This window comes from Cyprinus carpio, chromosome B11 (genome assembly GCF_018340385.1).
Source record: "Cyprinus carpio isolate SPL01 chromosome B11, ASM1834038v1, whole genome shotgun sequence".
NCBI classification, from domain to species: domain Eukaryota; kingdom Metazoa; phylum Chordata; class Actinopteri; order Cypriniformes; family Cyprinidae; genus Cyprinus; species Cyprinus carpio.
The window spans coordinates 8594490-8619104 of NC_056607.1; the positions used below are offsets into that span (position 1 = coordinate 8594490).

The following is a 24615-nucleotide window of genomic DNA, read 5'->3' on the forward strand; positions in this document are numbered from 1 at the left end:
TTATTTTTAATTTGTAGTAGATACATTTTTTAGATTAATAGATTTGCACCAAATTACTAAACCCTAATGGATGCAAAACCTTTGATTAAAAAAAGGGATTTTCTCCTCCTTTTTAAGTTTATTTATTTTGCCGTCATTCTAAATATGCTTGATTATAGTTAGATAGTTATAGTTTTATTATTCATATTCAGCATTGTTTTTTCTTTGCAGATTGTAACCCTGTCAGTGTTAGTTTAATACCACTAAGATACTATCAGTTTTTATTTATATAAATGTATTTAAGTACATCAAGATTTTATTTTAAATAGCTAAAAAAAAATCTTTTTTATGGTTTTATTTAACTATGAACCCTATCAGCTAATTTTAAGTCACAACCTACTACATTAGAGCTGAAAATGCTCTGCCTAAATGTATGTTGACCAAAAGCCCTTGTGTAATAATAAGAGTGGCACTGTGAGCAGACACCCATAAGCAATGAATTGGATGAAGCCAGTCCATTTACTCTGAGATGTGTCAGTCATCAGATTTTAAACAGACCATTTAAGATCAGTGAATCAAGGTGTTGTGTATTCACTTCACTAACTCCGTCAGTAAACAAAAAGCCTTATCAAAATCAAATGATAACCAATGGTCCATAATCCATTTTGTATGTTTGACATTCAAGTGTTTTCTTGTTTCTTGAAAATGGATCTCAAAATTACGGCAGCAGTGGGGAGTCTGACTTGAAAGTATAGTGTTTGCTGCAAAGACATTAACCATGCTTGAACTCTGCTCGGGTTTTTTTCTTTCTTTCCGCTTTTCCTTTGGTTTGTGTTGTTGCCAATCCATCAGAGAGAATACCCCCTCCTGTTAAGAGTAATGACTGAATGAGTGTTTGGCTTTTCTGTCGCCTAAAGCCAGTCAGCAGTGTAACGCAGCTTCATTACGCCAGTGTGCTGTGGGGCCCAACTTTCAGCGTCAACTTCCAGAAGAAAGATTTCCACCCAATGAATGAATGAATTCCTGCTAGCATTCCATTCTGTGACTAATAGATGACATTAGCCACGTTAGTGACATTAGTAACATTAATTAGAGGTGTTTAATATGCAATTATAATTTTTCCCATACAAAGAGGCGGTAGTTGGTATGTTCATTCATATTAAAAACCACGTTGATAAATGTAAATATATTTCAACTCTCTCAACCATTTAGCTTAATAAATAAAATCTCAGCACTTGGTAACATACCTTTTCCCCTTCAATCATTTCATATTGCATTGTTGCATTGGAGCTGGAAATCCTATTCATATTCACATCATTCCAATAATACATTTTTTAAGCCTCGTGAAATTAGATTTTTATATAGAGTCACTAAAACTAGCGCTCTTCGAATCACGATTTGGTCACACTTTAATTTGGTCCAAATCTCACTATTATCTAAGAATTTTTGCCTTAATAAACTCCTGATTTTCTGCTGATTAATACTAAGGTAGTTGTTAAGTTTATGTATGAGGTATAAGGGATCTAAAATACAGTCGTGCAGAATAAGGCATTAATATGTGCTCTAGAAGTACTAATAAACAGTCAGTATACTAGTAATATGCATGCTATAAGTAACTAGTTAATGGTGAGAATTGGTCCTTAAAATAAACTGTTACCCAAAATTTGTACTTTCTATTCCACTTACTTATTTAATTGCTGCCTCTTTGACTTAAATACATGTTGCTTTTTTACAGTTTTACATATGTCGTCATTTTAAGATAAAGTTATCTTTTTCAAAAGTGGTGTGTCTGTGTGTGTGTGCATATATATATATATATATATGTATGTATATTTTTATTTTATAATGCACATTTGTTTTACATGTATATTTTTTCATATATGTGTGTGTGTGTGTGTATATATATAATTTGTATAACAAATTATACATGTAAAACAAATGTACGCTGTAAAATAAAAATATACATACATTAATATATGTATATAAAATGTCTGCGCATAAATAATGGGCGATTTTAATTTATAAATGTTTGTTATTGGAGTAATTACATTATATCTTGATAACCCTTGTCATACTACAAATATATTTACATATTTATGTACTTAATAAAAATACCCTGAATTGTACTTTTGGTATAATAAATTGGTATACTTAAAGTCTGCTAAATTGAAACAATTAATTTTGTACTAAATGCACTTTAATTGTGTTGAAGTAGTGCTGAAGTCCAACTAAAGATAACCTGAAGTATATTTGATTGTGCTAAAGTAGAACTATAGAAGAATACTTTATAAATATCTTGCATTTAAAGACTGATATTATTCAAAGATCATACAATCCTCATCGATAAATACATTAAAACACATTTTAGGTTTAATATTAAGAAATGGGCATTGTGCACAAGTAGTACTCCAAATAAAGTTAAACTATAATTTTTATATCAGTAAGTCTCGAGCAATAGGTCAGTAAATATGTTAATAGATTTGAACCATACTTAGTATGAAATAAATGTATATTAAATATATTACTTTTTTACTATAGGAAAACATGCTGATATATATATATGTCTTAAAATTTTAATAGATTGCAGTTTCTCAGATGAAGCTATTTAAGTCTCTAGAATTGGCCTCTGAGGGGCAGCATTTTACTACATCTACACCATCCTTCACCACAACCAGCTGATTACAGACTGACAGAAAGAAACACTTGAAGTCTGTCTCTGGAAAATGACAGTAGTAATCTTTAATGTTGGCTTCAGAGAGTTTGCACAGTCTGCAGAGGTGAACCTTTAAAATGCCCCATTTCCCAAAGTGGAGAACACAAGGAGGACGCTGCAGGTCACAGTCATTTTACTGTAGGAGTCAGTCTAAAAGACTGCAGATACTCATTTTGACAAATGACTTGAGATGAGTGTTTAATTAAGCATTTCATTACTCTGCTCTCATAAAGCAGACACTGCTTATGAAATGTGGGCTATAGATGATGCAGAGATGTTTCAATAATTGCTGTCTGTTATCAAAAAGATGAAAGAACAAGGAATAGATGGAAGTAAGTTATTACTATCTGATGGTTCTTTAAAATGATGACGTAATGGTCCAATGTGTACATCTCAGAACACATTACTGATTAAACCTTTTAGAAAGGTGAACTTTATCAGGCTATTTCCTCTTATATTTATGGTTAGTGATCTGAACAAATGCCTAACCCCAAATAGAAACTTTAGGAAGTATCTCAACTCTTGCATTGTAAGTGCTGCAGACATGAATGATACCTCAAATCATAAGGCTTGCATAAGTCTAGCAACCACCCAAACATCCTAGCAAACTCATCACAACTTGAAAACAAATAAGAACACCTGAGTAACTGCATAGCAACTGCGTAGCAAACTCCCATGGGAAAGTAACTCTTCAGAAAATGTTAAAATCTTATTTAGTTGAATTGTTTGTATTGCTCTATTCCAAAAGTTTGTGAGGTACATTATTTTGCTATATTAATATATATAGCATAATATATAAATCCTATATTAATCCATCATTTGTGCTAGTGAAGGTCATCCCATAATGCATTTTGATAAAAAAAAAAGAGTAATGTTGAATGCTTAACATGATTGATAGATAGATTTAGATATAGAACTTATATTGTATATAATCTTCATTTCTAGACAGACAGACAGATACATAGAAGACAGACAGACAGACAGACAGACAGATAGATAGACAGATAGACAGACAGACAGACAGACATAGATCAACAAACAGACAGAACGAACCAACGACGGACAGACAGACAGATGATCAATCGATAGATAGATTAACAGACAGACAGACAGAACGAACAACATACAGACAGACAGATCAACAGACAGACAGACAGAATGAACAACATACAGACAGACCAACAGACAGACAGATAGAAACGAACAACAGACAGACAGACAGATAGATAGATAGATAGAACGAACAGACAGATAGACAGATAGATACTTAGTAGTAGTCACTTATGAGGTTCCATTTCCCTCAGGATGCTGTCTTAAAAGGCAGCTGTCTATGTAGGCAGTAGACTGAAAGACAGACGTCTAGGTTTAGAAACAGAGTGTATTTTTCATCAATTTGATTTGAATGTAGTTCAAAGTCAGTAGAACCAACAGAAAATCCTTTAACAATCATCACTGTGTGTCTGGCCTCACACACTCACCCACTCAAAACAGAAAATCTTTACGCTAAACGGAAGGCGCTGGAAATCCTATTAGCACCGCCTTCCTCAGATCTCAGCGAGACTCGTCTGAGTTCAGTGCTTATTGTGTGTCTGTGACACCCACATGACCCCGACTTTGCATCATTAACATTGTACTTGGACAACTGTATGTGTGAAACGCAAAAAAATTAGACCCCACGGCGTCCACAAACATCCTGATACCCGGAGTTTAAAGCCTGTGGGGCTCGTTTCGTCACATTTTGTCCTTCAAAATCAAGCTCCTGGTGGAGAGCATCTTTAACACTGATCTGGAGTCAACCCCCCTGTGCGATTCACAACCTGAGGCGCTACAGACGGAGTCATGAACTTAGTTTCACATCAATGTAAAGGAAGCGTACTAACTCTTTAAAGCAGGTGAAGTTGAAAATTAGGCTGTCAGACTTCTGCCTCCTCTTCCTCTCATCGTTTATGAGTCATGAGTGGGTAGGAGGACTTTTGAGTCGCTGCCAGTCAAGAGAGACACCATGCCACATGGCTGAGGCAGAAATGGGTCACTGAGTGTCTGCTGCAGAGATTAATCACAAAAGGCCTTCATTGCTCACTTAAGATTTCTTATGTTTGCATTTGTGGATTGTTTTGACATGACGCACCCAGAATTCACTGCTGTTGTTAAACAAATGGCCATAGTGACATGTTAAGGCACTGAATTATTGCCAGTGTCATATTCTGCAAGAGTGTTTAGATGTGAATTAGTTCCAAAACATAGTGAGCTACCCTTGTCTACATAAGCAGTTGCCTTTTAAGGCAACATCCTAACTGAAATGGGATGCTCTAGACAAATGCACATATATTCATTTCACAAAAAAAATTGTGTGTGTGTGTGTGTGTGTGTGTGTGTATATATATATATATATATATATATATATATATATATATATACACACACACACGCTACTGTAAGTATATTTGGTCACTTATATTAAGGTCCAATTCTCGCTATTAACAAACCATTAACTACGGTCTTGAAGAGGTATTAATTTAAAGGTATTTGTTAAGTTTAGGTATTGTGTAGGATTAGGGATGTACAATATGGTCATGCAGAATATTTGCTTTATAAGTACTAATAAACAGCCAATATGTTAATAATTAGCAACTAGTTCACAGTGAGAATTAGTCTCTATACTAAAATGTTACTGTATGTATGTATGTATGTATGTATGTATATATATATACATACTGTTTTTTTTTTGTTTTTGTGTATTTATATGTAATTTTTGGTTAATTTATCTATTGGGTCATTTATTTATTTATTGATTTTGCGAAGAAAGAAAAAGTTTTCATAAAATGTACACTACTGTTAAACAGTTCAGGGTGGGTAAATGTTTTAATGTTTTTGAAAGACATCCCTTATGTTCACCAAGGCTGCATTTATTTGATAAAAATACAGTAAATACAGTAATATTGTGAAACATTATATTTAAAAATAACTTTTTAAATAGAATATATTTTAAAATGCAATTTATTCCTGTGATGTAAAGCTGAATTTTCATGATCATTACTTCAGTTTTTAGTCTCACATGAGTCACTTCTTGATAATTTAATGCATCAATGCTGAATGAGTATTTATTTCTACATTAATTTCTTTACTGACCCCAAACCTGTCAGAATGTGGTTATGATTCCTTAAAAATTAAAAAATATAGTGCACTAGATTTCAGAACAGAATTGTGTGTAAAGAAGTTGCTCGCATAGTTATCAAATTATAATGAGGCAATTGTAACATATCTGATTTATTATTGTTTCATTGTTATTAATTATTTTAACAAATAGTCAATGTAGTCAATGTTGTTATAGCTGTTATTCGATGTTATTTGAGGAAGTTTGTTTAAGTAGTAGCATATATTTTTTGTAACTAAAATAGTCAATGTCAACCAAGCTGTTATCGCTATTAATCCAGGAAGTGTTGGAGTGCCCTACAACAGGTTTAAATGCATCTACGTCAGAGAAAAACATTGTATTCCTCAGAATATACATTTAATATTAGAGTCATTTGCCAATGATTAGGAAAACGATTCGTTCCAAGCAAGTTCGGAGCAAGCCCCTCCCTTCCTCAAGCCTACTCTGCTCTGTTTGGTCAGCTGGCCAAACCTGTTGTGATTGGCACACAGATGAGTCCTTGGGCCAGTTAGCCAGCGCTACCATTGACAAAGCACCTTAATATAGTCATAATATAGTCAATCCGTTCTTATAATGACATAAAATACAAAAACACTTATGCAAGCGAATCGTGCCCACAGCTAAAGTTTAGCTGCTAAACTGTGAACACTAGGTGGATACGTTAGCCGAGTGCTAAAACGTGACTAACTGATTAAACAATACAGTTTGTAAACCAAAATGTGTCTACTGTAATGTTTGAAGAACGACAGACAAAAGACGATCACAGGAGCACCAGCCGACGAAATCACTCATCTCTCCCGCATTAACCCTGTAACTGCCAGTGCAGCACAATAAACAGCAGTTTCACAATTATTATAAAGTCTGTGTGCTACACTACATTCTTTATTATTAAACAAAGTAATTAGAACGACGTCAGTCTACAATAATCGACATATTCTTAGGTTCACTGCGAATTTTTAGAACTACTTCAGTAAGACAGTAATATCGTGCTTTACCTGGAAACACATTATATGTACTTTGAAAAGATAGAAAGCATATATAAAAAAAGTAACATAGTAATAGTTATTTACACGGGGCTACAACTACACAGAAAACAATTTGCAACTTTAAAATACTGATCAGACAACACAACGACAAACAATTCACATATCTCAATAACAGTTGTCATTGAAGACCTAGAAGCTAAACGGTGATTACACAACAAACCAAACAAATATTAAGCATGCTACATAAAACGTAAAAGCAACAATTATTAATAACAGTTACAGGTTGTGATACGGAGGAGGAATCTGATGCAAATACACTTGGAACTGAACCTTCCTTCAATATCAGCCGGCTCGCAATCCAAGTTTGATTGCATATAAGTTGGTAAAGCAATCGCTTCATTCAATGGCGTGAACAAAGCACAAGGCTCGAACTATACTTCTGTGGTACAGTTGTATATATGAATTGTAGCCACTTAGTCTTCAAATGCTCATCCTTGGGCAGATGAAAAAAGTTTGCTTTTGAGTCGCACTTCAGAACACAGCGTCTCGTCGCCATGATGTTTTCTAGTTTTTCACTGGCGTCTTGGAGCGCAATAATAGTGGGCGTATCGTATTCAAATAACTTGACAAGTTGACGTCATCTAGTCAGAGAAAAAGCTTCGGTCTTCTAACGATTCATAGAAATGACTCAGAGTCGACTCTTACTTTTAAAAGACAATAACTTTATATACGGTGCACTGTCATATTTCAAGACTTTGCAGGATGTTTTTGTTCAGTTAGATCTATGTTACACACTACATGAAATGTAAATTTCAAAATTCCATGATAGGTGCTCTTTAAATTCTACATTTTCAGTCTTAATTAATCAGTGTCTCCTTTTCAAGTAGATTTAAAGCTTATGGTGCATGTGCAAAGGAGCATGGGAAAGAGCAGGGAGAGTTGTAATATCAGCCCGGCCGGTGTGGAAAAAGTGAGGAGGGTCACATCACAACTCGCATATTAATCTGCAAAGAGGCCGTATTGATCAGGTAAGCATATCAAAGCTTTCCTAGCTGCCGACGATCACTGTGCAACAACATAACAGATGCTGTTTCCTCCGTACATGTGTGCACAGACTGACAAGAAACAGGATGGAGGGGACGGCGGTAATCTCATGGTAAACAGCTGTAAGCGGCTAACTTAAAACTCACTGGAGAGGAGCATGCTCGCTTCTTAAAGCAGAAGGAAATATGATTGCAGTTGGATGGATTTGGATTGAAATATTACAAAGTTTTTTTTTTCTCATAATCCCTCATGCCTGAATACAGGAATGTTATGGATGTGTTTTGAATGTTTATTTGAGGTATTGCATCAATGAATCCAGTGGGTGAGATGTTTGAAAGCATTGTAGTTTCATCCCATTTGAATTTCCTAATTTGATTGGGATTGGATAGAATATCTTAACTCAGTCGCATTCAGTTAGGTGATCTTTGTTTCAGTTCTATCTTTACTTCAGAAGGCAGTGTTTCTTTAAGGCATGTTTATGTACAGTAACAAGGTTTATTTTTATTTAAGGAATAGTTAATCCAAAAATGATAATTTGCTGAAAATGTACTCACACTCAGGCCATGTAGATGACTGTTTCTTCATCAGAACAGATTTGGAGAAATTTAGCATTACATCACTTGTTCACCAAATGATCTTCTGCAGCGAATGGGTGCCATCAGAATGACAGTCCAAACTAGGGCTGCATGATAAATCGGAATGAGATCGCAATCGCGATTAGACAGAAGCTGCGATTGTCATGCGTATCTTTCAGTGAAGCACGGTTCTGTGATCAGTAGTAAATCTCCATCCGAAGGCCAGAGGGTGCTCTCGCGCTTAAACTCACCTACAAATAATACACCTCGCAGAAGAAACCCAGGAAATCTCTATAGCGGTTGCTGAATAAACAGAAGATTTAAATGCTTTCATTGATTCAACATGACTAATAAACACATGGCTACGGCAATATATAGTTTATCTGAGTTATTATTATTTTATTTTTTATAATTATTATTGTAATATTTTGGGGCAGTCGTAACCTAATGGATAGAGAGTTGGACTTGTACCCCACTGCTCCGGGTGTGTGTTCATGGTGTGTGTGCTCACTACTGTGTGTGTCTGCACTTGGATGGGACACCATACTTGGCAACACGTCATGTCACTGTTTCATAATAATAAAGTATATCTATAATGTGCGAGGCTTTAGACTTGGTTTAAAAGAAAACAGCGCATCAGCGCAGCTCGGCTGACACAGAAGAGTGTAAGCCGCCTGTGTACTGCTCAGATTTGTCAAAATGGCACTATGCTGATTTGGAGAGACACAGAGGAGAATAATTGTTGAATAAAGTCATTATTTTTGTTTTCTTCATGTACTAAAAGTATTCTTTTTTTCATTTTTGTCATTACGGTTCTATGGTTATTTCTACACTACACGATTGAACAACTGATGGCAGATGGAGTATTCTGACGATGCTTTTCATACTTTCCTGGACCTGGACAGTGTTACTTACTTGGCGGTTTTCATCCAAAATATCTTAAATTGTGTTCCGAAGACGAACGAAGCTTTTACGGGTTTGGAAGAACATGGGGGTAATTAAAAGTAATTAACGACAACATTTTCATTTTTGGGTGGAGTAACCCTTTAAGGTCATTATCTTGGAAACTTTTCTCATACCCCAGACAAGAATTTGAAACTTCAAATTATAATATATGCATCATAAAAATATGAATTACATTTAGTGGCATTCACAGAGCTCACAGAGCTCCTAAGGAACGTTGCGGTTGGTGGTTAATCCCCCTCGGTAGAAATCGTGGTCGGGGACACATGGACCGGACTGAAAGGGCACTTTAGCATCGGCAATTAAGGGACAGGGGCTCAAGCCCCGGCAAATAGTCTTTAATTAATCCACAAGAGGGTAATTCCAATACATACAGGCAGGAACACACACGTAGCACAAAGTATGGACATAGTAGACTGAATGACAAACAGTGAACTGAACACAACTTAGGAGGGTTGATGAGGGTAATTAATGACACACACCTGAGCCAAAATGACAATAATCAGACATGAGGCAAAATTAGGTCACACAGAGCACATGGGGTAGGAAACACAACAAAACAGGTCCTTGAGGTGTGACAGCTAATTGATAAAGAGACATCCATTTGATTTATCATAAGTAATTATTTATTTATAAAGTAATATCCACTGTTATTTTAATTACAGAGTGCCATTAAAGATGTGGTAGAAATTAAATTCTGGTGACTATTGTAAAAAAAAAAAAAAAAAAAAGATAAATCCCCCATGATGCATGTCTGTCCACATAAATTATACTGGTGAGGGAGTGCAAACAGCATTTTATGAGTTTTATTTTCTACATGGCCAAACGTGGCCATAGTTGAAGAAACACCTGGATCTTTTTGGGGATGTAAATCTCATAGCTGCTGAAATGACTCGAAAATCTTATACTGTTTTCCACCTTCCACACTTTTTCCCCCAGCAGGCATCTGTTGAAAAACAGGAACTATATTTCACCCCCATGTCTGAATGAATCCTGCTTTTAAATGACGTTTCCTGTTATTATGTGTTTTTTATTTTTTCTGAGCTGTTGGTTTTGTGCTCCATCTCAGCGCGAGCTTCATTAATCAAGCAGTCCGGAGAGAAATGGCTCACCTGCTTGCTGAGGTGTTTATCTTTAGCTAATTTCCTGGCGGGATGCCTGTCATGCTGTGTTAAAAACCAGGAACAGGTGTAAACAAAACAGGGCCAGGGTCTCAGGACTGTATCTGCTCAGTATATTTCTTTATATCAACAGACCTGTCTGAGAGAGGGAAAAAAAGTGCATAATAATAAGTTTGTTGCACCTCTGAACTGTGTGGACTGCTTTTCCATAACTGAATTTTGAGTTAGAAGTTTCAAAGCCAATATTATCAGTGTGCATGAAAGAAATGCCTTGATTGGATTTCCTTTTTTTTTTTTCTCTAGAGGGCCACATTTATTGATAAATTGTGGCTATTACGGGATCAAACAGATTTATGATTTTTCTTACATCTTTAAAACTTATTTCTACTTTTCATGTATAAAATTAATTTTTGTATTTAGAATGCTTCATGTAGTATATTTTACTTAACTTGAGTAAAAAAATTATATTTATATTTTAAAGAAGCTCAAAAGGACCTTTAACAGGGTTAAAGAACAGGGTCAAAGTTCTGCTCAATTTTCAGTTTTCATTCTTATAAAATATATATATATATTTAATTTTTATTTACCAGTATTTCTAGGCCTACACATTTGTGTTGCCTTTATTATATGCTGATTTTAATTACAAATATTGTATTGCAAGTGTATAATCTGTATTTTAATAAGATCACTACAGAGATTGATGAAAATGGCAAAAACAAAAAACAAACAAACATAACTCAAAAGATAAAAAAAAAAACATACTAAAAACTTACATTTCTTCATGTAAAATACACATTTTATATTTTTCCTTTTAAATGTTAGGGAATATCAGTATAATCCAGATATGTTTTCTTGAGATTCGCCTAAATTTAGAAGAAGAAAAAAAAAAAGCGTTGAAGTTTGTGGGCTGATCGGAAGTTTGAAACATCTGCCTCATTCAGTTCAGTGAAGACTTTTCATTAAAATTACTTGCCAATCATTTCTAATAACTGTCAAATAGTCAAACATCTTGTCCACAATAGCAAGTGCAATACAAACAGAGAAAAAAAAAAAAAAACATAATTATACTTTGCTCGGAGATGAAAATAAACATTCATAATTAACATGCAGTGCAGACATCACCCAAATGGGTGAAAGACAATGCACGGCGAGATCCTAGTTAGGCATCTGTGAGAGCGACTGTGGCTTCCAGGAGCTATCGGCAGAAAAACCCCTGCAGCTCGGGCCCAGAACGGCTCACGGCAGCTGGAGCCAAACCCCACAGCTGACAGCTGGTTTGGGCTGAGGCTGGTCTACGTGACCCAGCTAGTTCCAGCTCCGTTGACAAGGATGCACAGAGACAGAAACGCTCAGACAATATGGCATTCACACAGTGATCACAGAAGAGTGCACAGTGCAATCGCCGGGTCTGAGCTGAGAATGTGACATTTTTGTTAGAGGCACACAAGGATATTATATTTACATATCAATATGAACAATGGTCATTGTTTGATTGCAGGGTTTTCATTGTATCGTTTTGTATGGGAGGCGTCATGGTGAGTTGCAGTCATATCCGTAACCAGCACTCCCTCTGGACCCCAGGATCAACCCCCCTGACAGTCTGTCTGAACACTTCTCAAATGAGATTGTGTCTGCCTGCGCTGACTGATGCATCAAAATAACTGCAATTACACACTCATTAGCACCTAGATTTTTTTCTAAAAGAAAGTTTTGTTGGTTAGTCCCTCCAGGTAGATGTTGGAACTACCATCAGGACTCAACAAACTGCATCTATCCATCCATCCATCCATCCATCTCTAGAAATGAATATTATATACACTGTTTTTTTTTTTTTGTTTTTTTTTTTGTGAAAATGAAATGTTTTTAAAATCAATAGTGTATGCTAGTTTTAGCTTTTAGAAACAAAGATTACTGGAGTGTTTAATAAGAAAATTTTCAGAACTATTTCAGCCTATCTAAATTTAATTTGATTAATGTGTTACTTGCTGTTTCTTTGAAATTATTTGTTTCTGAGTGAAAATGATTTCCTACAGCAATTTACCTACAACTACTTACTTTCTATTACTATCCTGCAAACCTTTTAAAGGGATAGTTCACCCAAAAATGGAAATTACCCCATGATTTACTCACCCTCAAGCCATCCTACCTGTTTATGACTTTCTTCTTTCAGACGAATACAACTGGAGTTATACAAAAAAATGCCCTTTTTCTTCCAAGCTTTATAATGATAGTGAATGGGTGTTGATATTCAATAGTACAATAGAAATCCAATAAAGTGCATCCATCCATCATAAAAAGTGCACCACACAGCTCCAGGGGGTTAATAAAGGCATTCTGAAGCGAATAGATGAGTTTGTGAAAGAAAAATATCCATATTTACAATTTTATAAAGCATTATCTCTAGCTTCCACTAACTGCCATACGCACGGTTGACGTAGGCATAGCGTAAGCTCTGGTGAAAAGTGACAAACGCGGAAGTGCAGTGGAGAGAGCTAAACAAAACTGTCATGAATTAGAAGTACAAAACGAGGATTTGTAAAAAAAAATGTTTGAGGATTTTGATATAAGCCAAGAGGAGACTGATTTTCATTTGCTGTAAACAAAATTTGGTTCTCGCGAGACTAGCATATTCTCACTTGAGCTTAAGCTGCGCTTATGTAATCTGCTGGAACGCCACTCCCTCGTGAACGTGCATACAACATAATTTTCATTTTTGGGTGAATTATCCCTGTAAGTCTAATTCAATCCTTTTTTCAACCAATCACAATAATGCATCTAATTGGCTCTGGCAGTCTCTCTAAGTCGATTTAACCTTTCCACCTTTTTTATTTTCCTTTATGACTAATTAATCATTCTGAGTGATGTACATTGATCACTTATCTTTGTGAGTGCTAGTTCCAAATCAGTAAAATAACTGTAACTGATTGGCAGGTGTATTTTCTAAATTTAACGAACAATAAAAGGTCAAGAAATAATTATTCCATAAGGAAAGACATTATCAGACCCGAATCGGTCAACTCCACTGAATATCACATGCTATGAATAATAATTCATAGTGATAAGGTGTGGGACGACGACGGATGCAGTTTTGTTCTTTGCCCTCAATATCTAGTTATTTCCGTAACACCACAGGTGTTTTGAATATATTATATCATAATTCATCTTACAAAGTGTAGCTTTAACAAACAACCCGCTGTGTCTCAAAATGACGAGGTCTTCATACCAGATGGTTGCACTGCAAGGCACTTTACACACCACACAGAGTTAGAATATATATATCTTGACCAAAGAAACATGAACTTGAGAAAACTTGTGTTTAGTTTAGTGAATCAGTCATTTACAATGTGGCTTAGTGGTTAAAAAATCTTTCAAAGATTTGATAAAAAGCAAAAATTGTTAATTAATACAATTTTAAGGTGTCTGTTACACAGGTTACATGTACTTTTGATTACAATAACAAATAATTCTGCATAAATACATGCAAGTAACACTAAGCCATACCTCAATCCTAACATTACCTATACAGTAAGTACATGTAATTAATTAATATTATACAGTACTAAAATGTATAATTACACTGTAAAAATGACACCTTAGAATAAAGAGTAACCATAAAGTCTTATGTTAAAATAATTGTATTATTTCAGATTAGTGCTGGGCAAAGATTTTAGGGATTAATTGCATCCAAAATAAAAGTTTTCATGTGCATAATATATGTGTGTACTGTGTATATTTATTATGTCTATACACACATGAATGTATATATTTAAGAAAAATATGTTATTTTTATATATTAAATATATTATACAGTACAGACTGAGAAAGCCATTACAGCAGCTAAAAGACAGTACAGAGAGAAGCTGGACAGTTTCTACTCTAATGCTGATGCCGGGCGGATGTGGCAAGGCCTGGAGCACATCACAGACTACAGGACCACCACGAACACTACTATCATCCCCTCAGACAGCCTGCCGGATGACCTCAACACTTTCTATGCCTGCTTCCAGACCTCCAGCATCGACACAGAGAGAAGGCACACACACACTCGGACCACCCAATCCCCCTCCTCCTGTCTCATCAGCTGTGGTACACAAAGCGCTGAGGAAGATCAACCCCTGCAAGGCAGCAGGGCCAGACAACATTCCTGGACAGGCCCTCAGAGTTTGTGTTACAGAGCTTGCTGATGTGCTCACTTCAATCTTTAATTCAACCTCTCCCTCAGTCAAAGCACTGTCCCAACCTGCTACAAAACCACAACCATCATCTCCCTTCCCAAGAAGAGCCCCCCAATCTGTCTGAACGACTACAAGCCAGAAGCACTCAATCCAATCATCATGAAGTGTTTTGAGAGAGAGTGGTGCTGAACCACATTCAGAGCAGCATCCCAGAAACTTTGGACCCCCTATAGTATGCATACCGGACCAACAGGTTCACCTCAGACGCCATTACTGCTGCCCTCCATCCTTCCCTCTCTCACCTGGTAATTAAGGACACCTACATCAGGATGCTCTTTATCGACTACAGGTCCACCTTCAACAACACGGTCATAAACTCACCGACAAACTGTTTGCACTTGGACGACACCCCACACTCTGTGACTGGCTCCTAGACTTCCTGACTGGCAGTCTGTCAGGATTGGAAATAGGACCTCAGACACCATCACATCAAAAATTGGCACCCCACAAAGGTGTGTTCTCAGTCCCATCTTCTACACACTGTGCACTCATGACTGTGTTGCCTCCCACAAGGACAACATAATCGTGAAGTTCACTGATGACAACGCAGTGATAGGACGGATCACTGGCGGGGATGAAGCGGCCTACAGGAGGGAGGTGGCCAGTCTTCTGACATGGTGTAAGGATAACAGCCTCAACCTAAACATGGACAAGACAAAGGAGATGATAGTGGACACGAGGAAAGAGAGGAGAACTCATCAGCCACTGTTTATTCAAGAGATTGAAGTGGAGAGGGTGAACAGCTTTAAATACCTGGGGGTCCAGATCAGTGAGGACCTCACCTGGACACTCAACACCACCTAGCTGGTTAAGAAGGCACAACAGTGGCTGTACTTCCTAAGGAGGCTGAGGAAGTTTGGCATGTCACCTAAGATTCTCAACAACTTCTACAGCTGTGTTGTTGAGATCATCTTGACCAGTTGCATCACCCTGTGGTATGGCAGCACTACAGTAAGGGACCGCAAATGTCTGCACAGAGCGTGGTGAAGACTGCTGAGAAGATCATCAGGACTCCACTGCCCTCTCTGCAAGCAATTTACCATCACAGAGTCCACAGGAGAGCTGCCTCCATCCTTAAAGACCCCACCCACCCACAACACAGACAGTTCACACTCCTACCCTCAGGACAGAGGTACAGGAGTGTGAAATGTATGACTTTCAGACTAAGGAACTCCTTCTTCCCCTCAGCCATTAGACTTTTAAATGGTTAGCCAGTGGGCACAGACTAGTCTCACTTATCTTATAGAATAGGAGGACTGAACTGCTACAGCTCAATTTACACATTTGTAAATATTACTGCTGTTATTTCTTATCAAGTAACTTCATCTCGATTTGCACATTGTTAATGTTACACGCTGCTGCTATTATTATGTAGTTTGCACTCCAATTTGCTACAGGCTACTGTACTATTGTTTTGTACATAAGTCAATATTGCACACTTGCACATAGAGATATACTACATATACTGCTACATGTGAACACGTTACCGTTACTACATGTTACTATACTATTTTTTGCACAAGTCAAATTGCATGTTACAATACTATTGTTTTGCACAAGTCAATATTGCACACTCGCACAACAGATGTACATAGTCTATATTTCTATACACAATCTACATTTCTACTTCTGCAACATATCTATACTTTATGTTTGTTGTATGTATGTGTATGTCTGTTTTTACGTCTGTTATCTTTTTTACATAGTTTGCACTTATATATACACACACACAGAGAGACACATGCAAATATTTTGGATGCAATTAATCACTGCCCAGCACTATTTGAGTCATGTCATCATAGAAATTGTGAAATTGTGAACACAATTAATTCTCCATTTATGCAAATACAGCCAATCAGTCTGCCAGATTGAGATGGCTATTATGATAATATTTACGATTAAGTATGTTATTTTTGTTTTACTAAACCACACCTGATCTCCGTGGCCTCCATGTGACCCCATCCTCTTAACATCTCAGTCTGTCAATTCTCCTAACTGCATCTTCGACTTCAGCGCTCCGAGCTTTTTGTTTTTCTTCCTGACCTGCCGTCTAGTCTTTGATCACAGCTCTGCCCTAAAGGCAGCCTGCCAACGCTAAACTTATCCAAACCACTTTCTCTCACCTCCAAACACACCGTAAGAACCGCCCCGCATCTCAACCAGTGTTTATTCTCCTCCGTCCATCACAACCTGCCACTCATCATCACTCAAACAGACTCCAAAAGTTTTGTGCCAAAGATGAAAGGAGAGTCTGCAGAGGGGACACATCAACCTCAGCAAATGCAAGTAAATTTGAGGCACATCTTCCTTCATCCGTAATTTCCATGTCTTCGAATGGAGATTGACTTCAGGTGCCCTACAAACAGAGACAGACGGGCTGCACGGGTCATCAAGGGTCTGGTCTGACTCGCTCTAAGAGGGCGTCCCACTGAGATAATCACTGTTTCCATCACAGCCTCGGCTGGCTGTGGCCAACCCAGACCTCCTTCAGACCAGAGGATGGATTGTTTAAAATAACGGCACTCTGATTATGCACTGAATAAAGGAAAGGGAAATGGAGAGTAGCACAGGGAGGGAGAATTTTCAGGGAGCCAGAACAGTAATTATATGACAAAAAGGGATGAAATGCATAAGAGGAGAATGGAGAAAAGTGTTGTTTGGTACACAAAACCACTAAACCATCATAAAATCACTTTATCACGTGGTCTTGATTACCTTGCTGCTTTTGTAAAAGGGCAGAAGGGTCTTACGTCGAATGGAGTGACGTCAAGCATTGCCGAACTGAATTGTGGATCCGTTGTGTTGCGTTGGGTCCGTTGCTCGCGCCAGAAGTGCCAACACACTGTTTCTGTTTATATTATTTATTTTTTAAATAACATTATAGTTTTAATAATATTGTGAAACACAATTTATTTTTAGTTTTCATTTTAAATTTTAGTACTTATGTGCTTTTGCCATTTTTAATTTTTTTATTTATATATATACAAACAGCATTTATTTTATTTCAGTTTAAATTTTATTCAGGTAACCTCTTTGTAATTTATCTTTTAATTTTATTAATTGAATGTATTTTAATTCTAACTTTAATTACCAAAATGTTTTTTTTTTTTAAATCTGTCATATGTGATGATAATCTCAATATTTCACAATTTGTAATCAAGTAATAGGCAATTTGTATATTAGAACAAACAAATTGTCCGCACACTGATATAAAACTGCTCCATAAGAAATATTTATGGCAATGTTTCGACCAGCGGTCTTCGTCAGGCACAAATTATGTGAACTGAGGTACAACTATAAGTAACAGGTGGTCATCCTAATTGACCTATCGGTAAGCCCCTCCCCTCGAATGCAGATGAGCCAATGGCAGTCGAGTATCGGTTGCACTGGGAGTGGAACTTGGACATCTGTAGGTTTCAGTGCCATAGGGAAACAATTGATGATCCAAAGCTCACATCATTTTTTTTTTTTTTTTTTTTTTTGCTTCAAAAATGGAAAAATTATGTGCCTGGGGTACTTGTAACAGTGATTCCAGTTATCCTGAGAGGATAGGTAATGGAATTTATTTTATTCCATTTCCTAAGCCCAAACAAAACTCTTCATATTAAACTGGTTAAATATAAATTAATTTGATCATACCCTGCGATACATGAACAGTGTTGATCCGGGATGTTGTTATCTGTGATCCTGATGACCGTAACATGAGGCTTCTCCCGCTTGCATTGTGATCGGTAAACCCTCACTTCCAAATTAATACCCACAATATTTATTTTAAAGGGGTTACGACATTGCTAAAAAGAACATTATATTGTGTAGTTGGTGTAATGCAATGTGTTTAAAAAAAAATATTATTTTCCACATACTGTACATTGTTGTTGCTCATTTTTGCCCCGGCTTTCTGAAATGCGTCGATTTTTACAAGGCTCATCGCTCTGAAAAGCAAGGTGTGCTCTGATCGGCCAGCTGTCCAGTGCAATGTGATTGGCTGAATACCTCAAGCGTGTGATGGAAATGTTAACACTCTGATGCCGTGTGTCCCTGTCAGAACACCAGCGCGACAAGACAAAAACAATAAAACCCATTTCAAACGAGTCATTTCTTGCATCCAGTGGGGACATAATTACTGATTATTATGACTTATACTGTATTTTTTATGCGTTGCGTTGCATATCGCGCCGCCAAAACATAAAACCATTTGACTGCATTTGTGATCGGAAAAACGACAAACAACAAGATTACTCTACACTGCTGAAAACCCATGTTTGAATCATCAGTGGCAAATTCTTTGAATAGTAAAACATTCTTACAGGTTGTGAGTCAGAACAGCCGACATTGTAGGTTCAGGAAACAGTCCTCCATTAAATGCGTTGCACAAACACGAATATTTGGTTTGAACTGTTCTGGAACAGTGTTGTAAATACAACTTAACCACTGATTTCTAGTTGTGCCCTCTTTTGGAAGGCCAAATAAAATATTTTTGCTTTCAGAATGAAACACACAGTGTCTCCACGACATGACGGCGGCAGCAACAATACTACAATGAGAATCAAAGTTACTCCTTCTTTCTTTGCGTGAACATTTGGGCGGTGTTATGCAAATCTTCCCACACATGTCTTCCCACACACATAGACGTGGGGGCGTGTTTAAACGAGGCGTTTAGGAGGGCGTGGACAAGTCTTAACTTTTAATATCTCTTTGGGTTTGAGACTTTAGTCTTTGAAACTTTAGGGATCTTATCTATGCATGAACGGCTTGTAACACTCCAAAGAGAAAGGAAAACTTGAAATCCCATCATATAGACCCCCTTTAAAATCTTTTATATATCCCTTCATGGCATATTTAAGTCCCACTTGAATAGTGGTCTTTCTGTGTACAAAATTTATCAAAAAGATATAGGGACAATACGTTTGGTCTTTTGTTATAGTTTGATGTTGTGTCCTGCACCTGAGCCCTGTGTGGGTTTGTAAGATGTGCACAACTTTTTTTATACTTTGAACTTTGTATATTAGACCAATATTCAGAGTAATGTCCTTAAGCCTGAAATACACTGCATGATTTTCAGCTGTCCCAGATGAAAAATTGGCATCATGAAACAATCGTGGTGATTTCTGTGATCGTGGCTCCTAATCGATGGTCCTGTGTCTCACAGTGAGAAAGGTTCAAAGACGGCCGTTGTCACTCTCTCACGTCCAAAGATAGCCTACGATACAGCATGACCATTGCACAGTGTGTTTGCTGGTACGATCCACATTTACTGACCAACCAATAAAAATGTGACATCAACATGACATGGCGGTAAAACACAAAACTGCTTACCTCAAGCTCTAATACCTTTTTTTCAGCACACATAAAAACAACAACTGCTAAAGTGTGATTTATCATGCTCTTTGTTGCATACGAGGCAATAGGCGTCATCCTCATATAGTCTACACACGTGTCGTAACCAAGTTTATTAGATGCATGTCGCAGTGTGACATTATGCAATGATCTTATAGGATTGCTAAAATAGAGCAGTGCATCTCTGGCTTTGTTTTCTGTCGATTCACATTGCTGACTTGCTTTCTCATTTCATAAAAATGCAACTGGTCAAAGAATAACTTAGTATTAATGCTAATGTATTATTGTTGCAGTGTTCATCTTGCTGCTATTCGGAGTTGTTTTAGTAGAATCTTTTATACCTATATCAAATACAGGTAAAATTCTACAATAATAGTTGGACTATTAAACAATAATGTTTGATATATAAAGGTTTATTGTGTCTATTGTAAATTAATGTAATAACTGTAATAAACTCTGCACTGAACACTGAAATTGCTGTTTCTGACATTTTATAAAATAACTAAAATAACTTGTTAACAATGTTAATAACTTAAATCAACAGCTCTAAACATAGCTCATCTAGATTTTAAAGGCAGCTTTAGAAGTCTGTCTATGTGAGTGTTTTGTGTGTGTGTGTGTACCTGGTACGTTATTGGGACCAAATGTCCCCACAAGGATAGTGATACCAGTAAATTTTGACCTTGTGGGGACAAGCTTATAAATCATACAGAATGTTTTTTTTTTTTTTTTTTTTTTTTTTTTTGAAAATCTAAAATTGCAGAAAGTTTCCTAATTAGTTTTAGGTGTAGGGTTGGTGTAGGCCGATAGAAAATTGTTTGTACAGTTTTATACAGTATAAAAACCATTACTCCTATGGAATGTCCCCATAAAACATGGAAACACAATGTGTGCGTGTGTGCATCAGATTTAAAGAAAGCTCTTGCATAGAGACACAAGCAGAGAATCCTGACCCTAACTCCCATTAGAGGCGACTCTGCACTTTGTTATGGAAGAATGAATGTTTGGACGATTAAACTTTATTGGCCACTTCAGATGTTACAGTGACAGAACTGTGTGTAGTTGCTACAAGGTGGGAAAGGTCAGCAATTTTCTGAAGCAGTCAACCCACACTAATCTGTTTTTGAGAAGTCAATTCCAGGGACACGAGCTTCACTGCGCATAAGGAATATTATAAACATCAATGAATATCTTCGAGTCAGTCACCTTAATTTCAGAGGTTAGACTGTTTTCGAACGCCATAATCTATATGGCAAAACAGTCCAACTAGACTGCAATATGGCCTTTTAAAAGGTTTGGAAGAGAAAGAAAACCAATGTACATCTGTGGTTTATTTTCTGAAGTGTATTTTAAATGTTAGACAGGTTACTTGCACCGTTGCACGATGATCATTTTTACACTTTGCTTTAACTTTAGGTCATTTTTAAGGTTTTTTAAATGATTTTCATTACATAATACATTAAAATAAAATTATATGCATGTAAAATATATAAAAATAAGATTGAATTCAACTAAAGTTCATTCAAAAATTGTTCTAGAACTTGTACATATCTGACAAGCAAATATTGTATTTATCTTTTTAAGAACAGCCTAACATTTTTATTGAAGAGAGAGAGAGTTTTGTGATTTTAAAAAAAAGTGTGTTTTCTTTTCTGATGTGTCAAGGAGAGCTCGAACCAACTCTGCTAACTGTTAAAGACTGTCAGTCCACTTCGCCCTTCTACATTACATTAGTAAGATTTTCACATGGCTTTTTCACTTCAAACACTTGACCTCTGACTCGGACTCAAACCAAGCAGTGAGCTTGAGCTTCTTTTATGATGACAGTGAGAGAACTACACAGCAAAAAACCTCTAGGGTCCAAACCATAAGCATGGCTTTGAAATGTTGTTTTTATGAGCATGTTCTTTTATCGACCAACACCTGGGAAAAAGCCATTTGTTGAATGCAAAAGCTTTGTGACCACTATTTAAACTTAATTTCATTTATTTAAATGAATTTCTAAAGAGCTGAGCATGTGATTAAAAATATACATATGCAAACCTGAACTTACAGCTTGCATATATAGCTTTGTGACTAATTTATTCAGCATTATATGTGTGTGTGTGTGTGTGTGTGTGTTACTGTTTTCTGGACAGTTTTTGCAATAAATACCTGTGAATGTACTTTTATCTGCCTCTTAGGTGTTAGATGTTTTATATTATTGATAAGTGATTAATCCCATCAAGTTCAGTCAGAAAAATTGATTTTATCTTGGATGTCTTGCTGACTTTAAAATATCATATTGCTAGGACAGTACAATCATCCAGATTTGCATTGCACAATATCAGGAAGATGGAAGAAGGCTCTTGTCATTTCTAGACTGGACTATTGCAATGCTCTTCTGGCTGGACTTCCAATATGTGCATCCATCCCTCTACATTTGATTCAGAATGCAGCAGCAGAACTAGTCTTCAAAGAGTTCAAGAGAGCCCATGTCAGACCTCTGTTTATCTCTATGTACTGGCTACAACTCACATCAAGTTCAAGACATTGATGCTTGCATACAGAACAGCCACGGGCTAAACAGCCCTTATGCCATGACTTGTCGCCTCTTAGTATCATCACAGAAAGGGACAAAAACACTTTCCAGAACATTCTCATTTACTGTTCCTAGTGCTTAGCCACGCCACACCTCACCCTCAAGCCATCTTAGGTTTATATGACTTTCTTCTTTCGGATGAATACAGTCAGCGTTATATAAAAAAACTGATTTGCTCTTCCAAGCTTTATAATGGCAGTGAATGGTTGTCGAGATTTTGAAGCAAAATAAAGTGCATAAAAATCCATCATAAAAAGTGTAAATAAAGGTAAATAAATAATAGGTACATTTTGGGGTAAACTACCCCTTTAATGCCTTGCTGTTCTAGCTGTACTCTTTTAAACCATGTCTAAAACTTTGTATTACTCACAATATTACTATAGTCTCTTTAACCTGAATTAATTGTATTCCATATTTGTAAGTCACTTTGTAAGCCAACTGGATAAATGTTAGGATTAGAGTGGGGGTAAGCTTAGGCACTCAAATATATCTAATTCCTACATTTACAAATGCATGCAAAGAATATAATAAAATTTCAACTCCAGTCACTGTTTCCATTTCTGACTTGAATGTGGCATTAGATTGTGTATTATTCAGTTATGAGTTCTAGGCTTGTACACTCATCGCCACTGATTTTGGAATTGTGGCCAGCAGGTGTTTTGAGTATGTGAAAGCATCTGTTTTATTTTGAGGAGTGAATGAGTGTATAATCTGTGGTTAGGATGCATAACGACAATTAGAAAACAATAAGAGACAATATAAGGGAATCTAAAGGAGGATGTAGCTTTTCTAACAAGTACTAATCAACTTTAAATCATCTTTGGAGTCTGTTTAAGGATCTGTAAACGAAGGCAACTCGCAATAAAAGGACAATTATGAGACAAAATTAACACACGCACTTGTTAATTTGGCATATTCATATCCATAAATAAATGTGACCCATTCGTAAAATAATTTTAGAGAGGGCAACGCTTCAGTTTTGATTACCTTATTCATAATGTCCTGCTTGAATGATCTCAGTCTTCATTAGGCAGGGAGACAGCAGCTTACTTAACGATAATGACGGCGCACAAAAGCGCAGCTCAATCAGGAGTTTGCTCCTGTCAGAGGAGGCGGTGTCGTAACTTCCACAGCTGAAGGGGTTTAACCAGCTGCCTCAGGTGTAACAGCACTGGGATCTTCACCTTCTGCCCTCCCAGCAGAATGCATCAACTCTAGGAGACAATCAGCCGTTCATACAGCCGCCTCTCATTACATAGCTCAGTGCGTACGGTTACAACGAGGCACGTGTCAAATGCAAATTGACTGAACTTGAGTGCCGGGAATTTTAGCATGATCTTGGGACAGCTGGTTTATGGATACGGGTTTATGACAGCTTGTGGTCCTCTAGAAACTGGAAAAAACAATAACACAGCTGTATGATGCCAAAAGGGTGGAACACAGTTATTATAGATTGCAGACTGTCAGAGAGAGAGGGGTTTAATTATAATCCAGATTGTAAATAATATTGGTAAAAAATTATGTTGCTTTTGCTGCTGTTGTGATAGTATGAAATAAGCACCATATACTGAAAAAAAAAGGTTTTATGTGACCCTGCACCACAAAAACAGTCTAAGTTTAAATTTTTCGAATTTGAAATTCATACATCATATGAAAGCTGATTAAATAAGCTTTCCATTGATGTATGGTTTATTAGGATAGGACGATATTTGTCCGAAGGGTCCAAATGAAGTGCTTAGCAAAACATATTACTACTCAAAATGAAGTCTTGATATATTTACGGTAGAAAATTTACTAAATATCTTCATGGAACATGATCTTTACTTAATATCCTAATGATTTTTGGCATAAAAATCTATAATTTTGACCCATACAATGTATTTTTGGCTATTACTGCAAATATACCCCAGCGACTTAAGACTGGTTT

The 24615-nt window shown here is 36.6% G+C and overlaps 1 long non-coding RNA gene across 1 annotated transcript; it reads right to left on the reverse strand.

Moving 5' to 3' along the window:
* Positions 1 to 9429: 9429 nt before the first annotated feature.
* On the reverse strand, positions 9430 to 24088 carry LOC122138819. Its single transcript, XR_006155814.1, has 3 exons — positions 23676 to 24088; positions 10527 to 10674; positions 9430 to 10360 (listed from the first exon to the last, which is right to left on the reverse strand). It is a non-coding gene; the product is annotated as an uncharacterized LOC122138819 (long non-coding RNA).
* Positions 24089 to 24615: the final 527 nt, after the last annotated feature.